Genomic DNA, 13,314 nt, shown 5'->3' with positions numbered 1-13,314 from the left:
CTTTTGGCTCTATCAGAGCCAAAAGCACTCTCACTGACATCACTTGTGATGTCAGTGGAGCCGGCTGCAGACGGAAGGCATTCCCATGGGAACGCCTCCGTCTGGGCAGCAACGCCCCCGGCATGCCCACCAAAGGGGGCGTGCTGTCTATCACCATCGACAGCACGCCCCCTTTGGTGCGAGACCCATAGCGACAGCTTGGCTGGTCTCGCGCATGGGTCTCACGCATGCGCACGACGGAGCTACCTCCGCCGTGCGCATGCGCATTAGGGCACCATCGACCCGCTTGTGAGCGCTCGTGTCTGAATTAGGCCCAGAATGTTGTTCAAAAGATGGGAACATGAGTGTTGGAGAAAGTAGTATTCCAACCCCACCTCCATGTGTGTCTCCAGTGGAGGCCACATGTGAAAGGGCCTCAGGTGAGGCAGTGTCTTACTATATGAGCCATGTTTCTGTTGCATGGAGATCTATACTTGTAATGAAGTTGTAATGGTCATGTCTGTACCTAGATTTTTTTTTGGGAGAAATGTACTCCTTTGAACTGTGTATGAACTATGGAGATAAAAAAAAAAAAAAAAAAAGTCAGAATTTTTGTTTGTCTGTCTGTCTGCCTGTTCATTCCGGCATCACACAAAAACTACGGGATGAATTTGGATTGCGTTTTCAATATTGTAAAGATTAGTCACCTAGAAAGAAACTAAGGTATGTATTATCTCAATGTGACATCAGGGAGAGGAGCAATAAAGGAAAAGCAGACGCTTGACACTCGGAGCGTGCAGTGTGCAGACTCCTCAAGCCAAAAATGACTAGATGTAAATAATAAATATAATTTTTTTTCGGACAAATATACTTTTAGGGACTGGTTCTGAACAATGGAGGCAAATAAAGTGTTAGTGAAATTGGCACAGGCTCCTCAATTCCAAAATAACTATATATATATATATATATATATATATACATATATTATACACCCCGAACGCAAACAGTTATATATATATATCTCAAGATCTATTTCACATGAAACACTAATCAGGCAGCTTATCTCATGATGTTGCGGTATACACGTAGATGGCACACCAAGACAAATACTACATATCATAGAGTCCTGAAAGTGATGATATGGTCCCCACAGAGCCCTGATCTCAACATCACCGAGTCTGTCTGGAATTACATGAAGAGACAGAAGGATTTGAGCAAGCCTACATCCACAGAAGATCTGTGGTTAGTTCTCCAAGATGTTTGTAATAACCTCCGTGACGAATTCCTTCAAAAACTGTGTGCAAGTGCACCTAGAAGAATTGATGCTGTTTTGAAGGCAAAGGAAGGTCACACCAAATATTGATTTGATTTAGATTTCTTTTCTGTTTATTCACTTTGCCTTTTGTTAATTGATAAAACCTTTGCACAGTACTGTAAATATATTATGGTGAGGGATTGTCTCTCACCTGAATTGCCCACATTCTGGTGGAATCAGCTTCCACCAAGAGAGGCTGGAGTGAAACGTGTGCGTTCTGCGTTAGCAGTGGAGGTGTGGATTCCAGGTTTTCACATTTACACAGACCCAGCTGGAATAATCACTGGAGCACAGGAAGGATTTATAACTCTCACACACCTGATGCTCGTTGCTCCTGATGCTGGACAAACTGGCCAGGCGATAGGCTGGGGGTGGTGGTTAGAATAAGTTTGCCAGTACCTGGAGGGTCCAAGGGCTATGCTGGGAGAGCATGCCCAAATTGCCACTGCTGACTGATTAGCACAAGGGGTGCTGAGACTTTTGTTTGTTTGTTTATCTTGTGTTATGTGCCTGTGTGTGTGCAGGCCTAAACTCACGTATGCTAAGGTGCATTGTCTGGTGCCAATAAAAGACACTGCTTTACCAAGTACCTGTCTGTCTGGATTCCTAATTTCTATACCCCTTGTTACAATATATATAGTGTTATGATGAAATAGTTGTGATACTGCACATGGTGATATTGTGTATGGTGATATGATAGCTATAATATGATGAAGTATCCAGGTGTTGGCCATAAGCTGTAATGTAACATGACATGTTTTCAGAGATTATTTAATTTCTTATACCCAGGATGAACAATTTCCACTGACATTATCCATATTATCTATGCGTTAGACGTGAATGACCAGCACATCTGGCTGGAATTAAATCAATAAATCAGAGAACTGCAGGATTTCAACCCTTCACCTTTTCCTCTCATAGTAGATATCTCTCCCCCAACATGTAATCTGTCTGACATGTAAGTGAATCCATCTGTTGGTGAAAACTTCCCATTTCACACAGGGACAGCTTCTGTTCTGGGGATAATAGGAGAGGAGGGAGAGGCTGATATGACACCTGCCCCTCCAGCATCATGTTGCTCTAACGGTAGGAACCATGTACAACCGATTCCCCAGGAGAGACACAGGAGGGAAGTTGTCATATAAAATGGTTGTAAATCCATTGAGTGAATGCCCCCAAATAAGTAGATTTCATTCTGATTCAAGCTCTCTTTTATGGGATTTATAAGATATTTGGAAGTCACCAATGTGGTTACAAACATGGACACTGACAGTAGTGGGCAAAAGGCATCAATAATGCTTTTGTAAAATGGACCAAAATAATAAATGATTACAGAAATCTTGTATGTCTTTCCATAAAGTGTGATGTACAAATTATGAGGCTGTAACCCAAAAGGCACAAGACATTGCTTCTAGAAGAGAAAGTGAGATGGTCTGCAATACCAAACGGTGCAAGACATTGCCTTCAGAAGACAATGTGAAATGGCCTACCCCACCCCATGGCAAAAGTCGTTGTCTCTTCAAGATAAAGTGAGATGGTCTATACCACCAACATCACAAGTAATTGCCTCTAGAAGATAAAGTGAGATGGTCTATACCACCAAATGGTACTAGTGTTTGCCTCCAGAAGATAAAGTGGGATGGTCTATGCCACCAATGGGCACACATCATTGCCTCTTGAAGATAAAGTGAGATGATCTTTCCCACCAACAGGCTTAAGTATTTGCCTCTTGAAAATAAAGTTTGTCGGCAGTTGTGGATCTACATTTTTGGGGCCCTGAAGCTTGAACTGTTATCGGGCCCCTTTTGTAACCAGTAACAATAGGGCAACATCCAATATGGACCTTGCTGTCCTTGCAAGGACCTTGATGCCCAAATGGCAGAGATGTAGAAACCCCCCAGAGAGTGAGAGACTGTAGATAGATATTTAGATGTAGAAACCCCACAGAGAGTGAGAGACTGTAGATAGATAGATAGATGTAGAACACCCCCCCAGAGAAATAGACACTGATGTAGACACCCCACAGAGAGTGAGAGATGATAGATAGATAGATAGATAGAACCCCCCCAGAGAGTGAGACACTGTAGGTAGGTAGATAGATAGATGTAGAAACCCCTCAGAGAGTGAGAGACTGTAGATAGATAATTGTAGACACCCCACAGAGAGTGAGAGACTGTAGATAGATAGATAAATAGATAGATAGATATAGTATATAGAGAAATCCACCAAAGAATGATACACTGTAGATAGATGTAGAAACCTCCCAGAGAGTGAGAAACTGTAGGTAGATAGATAGATAGATGCAGAACACCCCACCCAGCGAGTGAGACACGATAGATAGATAGATAGATAGATAGATAGATAGATAGATAGAACCCCCTTCAGAGAATGAGACACTGTAGGTAGGTAGGTAGATAGATAGTTAGATGTAGAAACCCCCCAGAGAGTGAGAGACTGTAGATAGATAGATATATTTCCTAGAAAGTGAGAAACTGTAGATAGATGTAGAAATCCCCAGAGAGTGAGAGACTGTAGATAGATAGATATCCTCCATGATGCATGCTCCCGCCTCTGAGCTGCATGCCATCCCTCAGTCAGCTCAGCTTTCAGTTTGTGGTCAGCACTGCAGAGCCGACTTCTGGCAGATGGGAGCATATAGTGGCACTTGGCAGTACTGCACGCAGCAATGACACTGACAGCAGCTCTCTGTTCTGCTACCAGCCAGCTCATAAGAGCGATCCTCTGGTTGGAGCTCTAGATAGAGTGTCTGCCGGCCAGTACTAATCAGGAGGGGTTTCTGGGTACACAGAAAACCCACTACATGCACTACTGTAGAGCATATTCTAAGATCAATATTAAGTAGAGATGAGCGGTTCGGATTCTGTGGAATCCGAACCGCTCCGAACATAGGGGATCCGAGTCCACACGAACGCTGTTCGGGTGTTCACCGCCTGACTCGGATCCCCGTTCGGGGCCGAACGGCGGCCGCCTGATGTCGGATTCTTGCTAGAGAATCCGACATCAGGGCTCCTATTGTGTAGGGCAGACCGCTGTGATAGTGGTCTGCCCTACACAGACACAAACACACAGCCGCCAGCAGCAGCTGTGTGTTTGTTACAGCAGCCAATGAGAGTCACACAGACTCTCATTGGCTGCTGCACGGAGGGAGCCGGCTGGAGCTCACACATGAGCTCCGTCTTCCGGCTCCCTCAGCGCGTGGCAGCAGAGCGGACGGCATGGGAGCGGGGATTCAGGTAACTTTTTTTTTTTACGTGTGTAAGGGCCGGGGGCGCTACTGGGGGGGGTCTGCTACTGGGGGGGCCTGCTACTGGGGGGGCCATACTACTGGGGGGGCCTACTACTGGGGAGGGCTGCTACTGGGGGGCCTACTACTGGGGGGGCCATGCTACTGGGGGGCCTACTACGGTGGCAGCCTACTACTGGGGGGGCCATACTACTGGGGGGCCTGCTACTGGGGCAGCCTACTACTGGGGGGGCCATACTACTGGTGGGGCCTTCTACTGGGGGGGCCTGCTACTGGGGCAGCCTACTACTGGGGGGGCCATACTACTGGGGGGGCCGCTACTGGGGCAGCCTACTACTGGGGTGGCCTGCTACTGGGGCAGCCTACTACTGGGGGGGCCATACTACTGGGGGGTCTGCTAATGGGCGGCATACTACTGGGGGCCTGCTTATGGGGGCATACTACTGGGGGGCATACTACTGGGGGCCTGCTAATGGGTGGCATACTACTGGGGGGGCATACTACTGGGAGGGCATACTACTGGGGGGCCTGCTAATGGGGGGCATACTACTGGGGGGGCCTGATAATGGGGGGCATACTACTGGGGGGCATTCTACTGGGGGGCACTGCATAGGGGACCCTACTACTAAGGGGACTGCATAGGGGGCACCACTGCTGGGGGCATTGTGTAAGGGACACCACTGCTGGGGGCATTGTGTAAAAGGGGCACTACTGTGGGCATTGTGTAAAAGGGGCACTACTCTGGGCATTGTGTAAAAGGGGCACTACTGTGTGTCGTAACATAAATAGGAGACACTACTTTATGGTGTAATGTGTATCAGGCCCTATGTGCGGTGTAATGTGAATAAGATTGTGCACTGTGACTCCTAGGGCCATAGCACTATGTAAACAAGTACTGTGACTCTGCTGGCCGTACCCCACTGGGTGGGTGCACTACTTTTCATTTCTGCCACTGCTGTGTGGCAATGTGTCATAGATGTGCTTTATACTGTGGTGTCTGTGTCGTTGTGCCGCTGTTTTGTCGCTTAGTAACCAGTCAGCTCACTGCAACCTTTGGCCAATAATGTTGAAAACAATATTATAAGCTGTGAGGTGGTCTAAATTGACTGGAATTAATGTTATTGAGGTTAATAATACTCTAGGAAGAAAAAAAAAGACCAATTTATGTGATTTTAGCTTTTTTTGTCAATTTTTGTAAAAAAATCCAAATCCAAATCCAAAACCAGTCACCGCAGTTTGGCAAATCCAAATCCAAAGCCGGACGACGAATTAGAACCAAATCCGGCAAAAATGGTCCGGCGCACATCCCTAATATTAAGTACTTCAACCCATTGGCTTATGATTCTATCACTAAAATATCCTTAATTTAATAACACACTTAAAAAACTCCATTGATTTTTTAGAAAAATTAACTTGTAAAAAAATTAGCTTCAGGGTCCTTCTGGGGTTAGGGGCCCTGAAGCTTAAGCTTCATTAGTTTCACAGTAGATCCACCTCTGTTTGTCGGTCTAATCCACCTAGTGGACAAAGTCATTGCCTCTAGAAGTTAAAGTGAGATGGTTTATATCAACGCTAGGCAACCTGTGGCGCTCCAGCTGCTGTGGAACTACACATTCCAGCATGCCCTGCCACAGATTTGCTGTTAGATAATGCTAAAAATGTGGCAGGGCATGCTTGGATGAGTAGTTATACAGCAGCTGGTGTGGCACAAGTTGCCTATACAACCAATAGCCCCAAGTCATTGCCTCTTGAAGGTAAAGTGAGATGGTCTTTCTTACCATTAAGTTTAAGTAATTACCTCTATAAAATAAATTGAGATGGTCTATACCACCAACAGGTGAAAGACATTGAGGTAAATATACTAAAGTGAGAGTTTTTATAAGTGGAGATGTTGCCCATAGCGACCAATTCGATTCTAGCTATTATCTTCTAGAAGGTGCTAGTTAAATGTTAAGTAGAATCTGATTGGTCGCTATGGGCAACATCTCCACTTATAAAAACTCTCACTTCAGTTTACCCCATTGTCTCTATAATAAAATTTAAATTGGTTTACCCCACAATACATAGAACAGAACTTTAAATGGTCTGCACCAACCGAGGGCAGGAGATGGATCAGTAAAGGTAAGTAAAAGCAGTTTTTGAAATGGAAACTTAGCAGAAGTATAACCAAATATATATGGAATTTTATCATCAGTAGAAGAATAGATTAAATTGTACTCTGACAGGAAGCAGTACAGAAATAGAATTAAGTGAATTATGTATTCATATCTAAAAACAGATGTTCATTACCAGTCCCAGCTGTATAGATACCAGTATAACAATTTGGCAGCATACCTGAAACAAACATAAAAATCAGAAGAAGCTCCATTAATAATGCAACACTATGACAATGCAAGATCACTGACTCAGGATAAAGCTCTGCATAACGGTAGTTCCTGGACATCTCTTCACTGCATTTCTTAGTTTTAAAAGCAAATGATTGCAGATACTGTGTCATCCTTGTCTAGGCCTATGATTGAGGTAACAGTTCAGCGTATGCACATCTTGCAAAAATCTAAATTTTTCACGACCAAAATAGTCATGACCTGTCATGAGGGAGCGTGGCACATCAGGGTATGTATATGACAAACTTGTCAATGAAAAGGATTAGGAAGCCCATCTTGAATAAATATATTCAAACGGGTTGGGTACGGCATGCCGAAACTCGGGGTCCCGGCGGTCTGAATCCTGACTCTGGAATCCGGACATGTTTAGGATAACCGACACCTGTCGGTCAGTATCCTATCCCTCTCCCTACCCCTCCTTCCCTAGTGCCTAAATCTAACCTCACCCCCCCACACTCTAAACCTATCCCTCCACCTAGTGCCTAACCCCTAACTCTCCTGTAACCCCAGTACTTATCATTGGGATGCTGGTGCCAGGATTCGCACAGGTGTCGGGATTCTGGCGCCGGCATTCTTCTAACCATCGACGTCGCGTCTGTCAGGCATAAAACTACATCTCATTCAAACAAGCCACTCTCATGTAGGAGCACAGACTAAACATCCAGGAGGCAGTAGGCAGTGTAGCATTGAGCTGAAGAACACTGTAACATTTTTAAACTGCTAGAGGGTTAAAAGAGGGTCTGGGTTTGAATCTCTCTATTCACAATCTCCCTATCCATAGCTAGGCTAAGTATACAGTATATCCTTATTGGTTTACTCCATCCCCTTGTTTTATAGTTTTGTTAACAATTTATATTTAACTGCAGTACACCCACTATGCCACTGCAGTATGAAGGGAGATACATTGGTTCTTTATAATAAGGGATAAGCAGCTTCTACTGCAGACCATCCCTGCAGAATTCCTTTAGTGCAGTACCACCACCAAAATGGAGCTGAGTGCATATGTCAGAGGGAGAGCTTCCAGATAAACAGCAAGCAGGGCAGACGTCAAGTATAACATGCTAAGTCATATATCTTTCCAAGTATAACATGCTGAGCCATATATCTTTCCAAGTATAATATGCTGAGCCACATATCTTGCCAAGTATAACATGCTAAGCCATATACTGTATCTTGCTAAGTATAACATGCTGAGCCATATATCTTGCCACATATAACATGCTGAGCCATATACTTTGCCAAGTATAACATGCTGAGCCATATATCTTGCCAAGAATAACATGCTGAGCCATATACTGTATCTTGCCAAGTTATGTACAGTATAACATGCTGATCCATATATCTTAGCAGGTATAACATGCTGAGCCATATATCTTGCCAAGTATAACATGCTGAGCCATATATCTTGCCAAGTATAACATGCTGAGCCATATATCTTGCCAGGTATAACATGCTGAGCCATATATCTTGCCAGGTATAACATGCTGAGCCATATATCTTGCCATGTATAACATGCTGAACCACATCTGATGCAAGATATAAAATGCTGTGAAATATTTACTGAACAAGTCTAATATGCACAGCAATATCTGCTGCCACATAAAACATGATCAGCCTTACCTATTACTGTCAAACATGCAGAGCATTATCCAGAGTCAAGTCTAACCTACAGCGCTTAATTTGGTTTCAAGTCTAATAAAGGGGGTCTTATCTAGTGCAAGGTCTAATATCTAATGTGTTAAAATATACAAATCTTGTGCCCAGCCTACGACTGAGATCCGGTTCAGATGCCCGGACGTATCTGCTGCCAAGGCTAGTATGTAAAGCTACGGTATATCAGCAGCAATGTTTATTTTAATTAAACTATTATTATCTTTACTGGGTCAATAATCCTATTGTGGCTCAGGGTCCAGGGCAGTTGCCAAGTTTTCCTACCCCAAATATGTCTGTCCTGAAGTTGAATACAAAGTATAAAATAAGATTATAACAACCCAGTGGTTCCCAAACTGGGTGCCGTGGCACCCTGGGGTGCGTCACGGCACTTGACGTGGTGCCACCGGTTGGTGGGCCAGTACCAAATAATATGATTTCTAGGTGCAGATTCAATTAGCCGTGGGGTTGTTCCCGCGACTAATTGCCATCCAAAATGTTTGCGGCGCAGGGAAAAGCTATTCAATTAAATTGCATTTTCCCCGCGCCGTAAAATCGGGACTCGCGCGTAAACACATTGATTCCGCGTAAATTGCGGAATCAATGTGTATTTTCCTAGTGTGCAAGTCGAATAACGTGGATTTTACCTCGCACCACCAGTTGCTGCGAGGTAAAGTCCGACTGCGGGGAATCGTGCGCTGGGTCTCGGGGACTCCCGCACGAGGAATCCCCGCCAATTGAATTGGACCGGCGTGGCAATTAGCCGCGTGGTCAGTGTGATAAGCATAACCAGTGCTAATGACTGCCAATCAAAAAATATGTGCAAGCCCTGTCAACCACCACATGAACCTAAGGGTGACATAGAAGCACAATTTACTACATTTAATTTTTGCTGAAATTCTCATTACGGGCTCTATTTACTACAATCCACATTTGTAATGCAGATTGTAGTGGGATATTATCAACTGAATTCGCATTGCAATATCACAGGGATTTACTACAAATCCCTTGCAGGGATAGAGCTTGCGATAAAGCTCTGTCCCTGCGAATCCCCTCCGCACACTAGTCACGGTATTTTCGCAAAAATACTGTGACAAAGTGCCCGCGCATGCACTGACCGGCCGCCGCTGCTAGCCCCTATGGTGCTAAGCCCCGTCCCGTTGTTAAGCCCCGCCCCCCACGATCGCGGACCCCCCATCCCTTAAAGCACTTACCTGCAGTCATTGGTGTTCCGGTGATGTCTTCCATGCCTCCGGTCACCTGATATCCCATACTGCACTCTGACCTGATCACCTGATGACCGGGCCACAGTGCACCATGGGAGACCAGCTGACCAGAGAGGAGTCATCACCGGAGCCCCGATCACCGGTCCATGGAGTCAGGTAAGTAAATTTTTTTATTTAACTTTTTTTTTTAGCAGAGATCAGCTTGCGGTCTGTTTAGACCACACAGCTGATCACTGGGACCAGGAGCCCGGTAACTGGGGGAGACCATGGATAACGTCACCTCCAGGTGGCGTTATTATCATAGGGCTTTCCCCGGTATTTTTTACAATTTATTTTTAGTAACTTTCCCATTACAATTATGGGAAATGTGATCTGCTTACTAAAAATAAGTGATACTTAGGGGTTGGAGTAGAATTTTACGAATTCTACTCCAATTGCCCTGTAATAACTATAGGTGATACTAAAATAATGTGAAAAGAGTGTGAAAACACCCTTTTTCACTTTATTTTAGTAAAAATAATGTTAATAAATAGAGCCCTAAGAAACATTTGACCCAGGGGTGATGTGGACAAAATGCTGATACTCCAGTGTGCCGTGGATCCAAAAAGTTTGAGAACCACTGACTTAACCTACCCTGCCATCCATACGTATAGGGTGGTGCAACCCAATATATGTTTCTGAGAAGATAAACATTTACCAGGGGGCAAACACACAGTAAAACATTTAAATATGGACTGGACTCCAATCCCTGTCAGACACCATTACACTTTACCTATGAAGAAATGTACCCCAGTATGTACAACATGGCTTACTGATAATCATATACTATAGGAGGTTTCCCTCATCATCAAGGTTTATTTATTAGGCCCCACCAGTTCCCTAGCACCGGACTGGTTTTAAAAGAATAATACAATAAGTATTTTTGCCCAAGATGTAACGCTCCAGTGGCTGAGCTTTACCACTGCCGCTGGAGGCGCCATGGTGCCAAACGATTCTTGATCCAGATTTGAGATTTGCAATGTCCAATTAGTCAATCATTTATTTTGTAACGGTTATTTTTATAGTTCCAACATACAGAAGATATTTAGGGGCATATTCATCAACAAATATTTGCCAGATTTCCATTTCCTGGTGTACCCTCAAATATTATGTACCAAACAGGCGTAGTAAGAGAGGAGGGGGTAAGAATGCAATTTTCCATGTAGGCCCCCTCCTCTTGGGGGTCTATTAATTATGTTAATTATCCGGGTCCAATAATTAACATAACTCGCCACGAGCGCCGGAGCAATTCATCATTGCTCTGGCACAGAGACAGCTGATCCGAAAATCATCTGTCACTGCGAGCAGCTTCGCTGCTCCTACAGGCCAAGCATGCGCACAAGAGCCTCGAAGTCCGGCAGAAGGAGCCGGACAGGAGCGGAGGGATCCCAAAGGGGTTGCAATACATAAGCTGGAGAAAACGCAATATGAAGATGGCAAATGCTCCCTCAATTAGGCTCCGAAAATATTTTCAGAGCTTGATGAATTCTATCCACATACTAGTGTACCATACCAGCGGGCCATTCTGAGAGAGGAAGGTAAGCAGGAGATACTAGTGTACTAGTGATACTAGTGTATGGGGACAGCGGGCCATTCAGGGAGAGGAAGGTAAGCTGGAGATATCTGTGATACTAGTGTATGGGGATAGCGGGCCATTCTGGGAGAGAAAGGTAAACAGGAGATATCTGTGATACTAGTGTATGGGGACTAGTGTATGGGGACAGTGGGCCATTTCGGGAGGGGAAGGTAAGCAGGAGATATCTGTGATACTAGTGTATGGGGACAGCGGGCCATTCTGGGAGAGAAAGGTAAGTAGGAGATATCTGTGATACTAGTGTATGGGGACAGTGGGCCATTTCGGGAGGGGAAGGTAAGCAGGAGATATCTGTGATACTAGTGTATGGGGACAGCGGGCCATTCCGGGAGAGAAAGGTAAGTAGGAGATATCTGTGATACTAGTGTATGGGGACAGCGGGCCATTCCAGGAGAGGAAGGTAAGTAAGAGATATCTGTGATACTAGTGTATGGGGACAGCGGGCCATTCCAGGAGGGGAAGGTAAGTAGGAGATATCTGTGATACTAGTGTATGAGGACAGCAGGCCATTCCGGGAGAGGAAGGTAAGCAGGAGATATCTGTGATACTAGTGTATGATTACAGCGGGCCATTCCGGGAGAGGAAGGTAAGTAGGAGATATCTGTGATACTAGTGTATGGGGACAGCAGGCCATTCCGGGAGAGGAAGGTAAGCAGGAGATATCTGTGATACTATTGTATGGGGACAGCGGGCTATTCCAGGAGAGCAGGAGATATCTGTGATATCTTTGTCTTTACCTTCTTGATAAATGGCCCGATAGCAGGTGAAAATGCCCTTAGGGGCCCATTTATTAATGTTCGCTTTTGTAATCATGGCATGTCAGTAACGCCCATGATCGCATTGCAAAATGCGATCATAACGGCCAGATGTATCATCCGGGACATGCAGGGACACAGGCTCAGAAAGGAGCCCGTTCCTGCGATGTCTCCAGGGAGCTGCCGGCCAGTGCCGGGGCTGCTGCGCATGTGCTGTCCCATGGACTGCACTTGCACAGCTGCAATAGCCGGGGAGGATTCTGGCGGATTCCTCCGCTGGCTAATTATGCTCGGCGTAGCCCATAGGCTATAGCGGCTAACACCACTTTCAGATGGCATTAGCTGCGGGGGCCAATATCTGAAATGCATCGCATTCTGGATATTGGTAAATTTGGCAGCATCGCATCCCCCATAGAAACCTCCTTAATACATTCGGGGGATACGTAATAATTCAGGTAACCCCCAAAAATGTATGTTTTCGGGGATTATAGAGCTCATTCAGAGTCAGTTGTGAGCGCTGAACGCTCACAACCGCCTCGATGTTGACCCACAACGCATGCGCACGTCGGAGCCGTCTCCGTCGTGCGCATGTGCGAGACCCGGCTAATGACAGGCGCTCCGTCGTTAGGGGTCTTGTAGCAGACGGGGCGAGCTGTTGACGTTGAGTGACAGCGCGCCCCATTTGCTGGGGGGCCGGGGGCATGCCCGGCCAAACGGAGGCGTTCCAGTCGGAACCACTGACATCATTGCTGATGTCAGTGGGGAACTTCCTGCTCAAACAGTGCAGGAAGCTCCCTGGGGCTTACGAGTGCCCAGATCCTACCCTAAGGTCTGGTCGTAAGCCCCGATGGTCGCGATTGTCTTGACCATTGCGACCAACACCCATGTCGGTCATTAGAGCTGTGGGTGTTAACCCACAGCTTAAAGATCGACAAGGAGGCGGCCGTTCAGGATGCAAGCGGCTGCCCTGATTCAGAGCGACCGCTTGCATCTAACGACCGCCTCTGAATGAGGCCCTATATCTCAAATATACTTTGATAAATGGGCCCCTTGTTGAGTATACTCTGGGAACACAGGGACAGGATCCTGTCAAGCCCCTGTCCTTGC

Source organism: Taudactylus pleione, unplaced genomic scaffold (genome assembly GCF_031769625.1).
Source record: "Taudactylus pleione unplaced genomic scaffold, aTauple2 ptg000378l, whole genome shotgun sequence".
Lineage (NCBI taxonomy): Eukaryota > Metazoa > Chordata > Amphibia > Anura > Myobatrachidae > Taudactylus > Taudactylus pleione.
The sequence above is the reverse complement of the archived record's forward strand: the minus strand, read 5'-3'. Positions refer to the sequence as shown.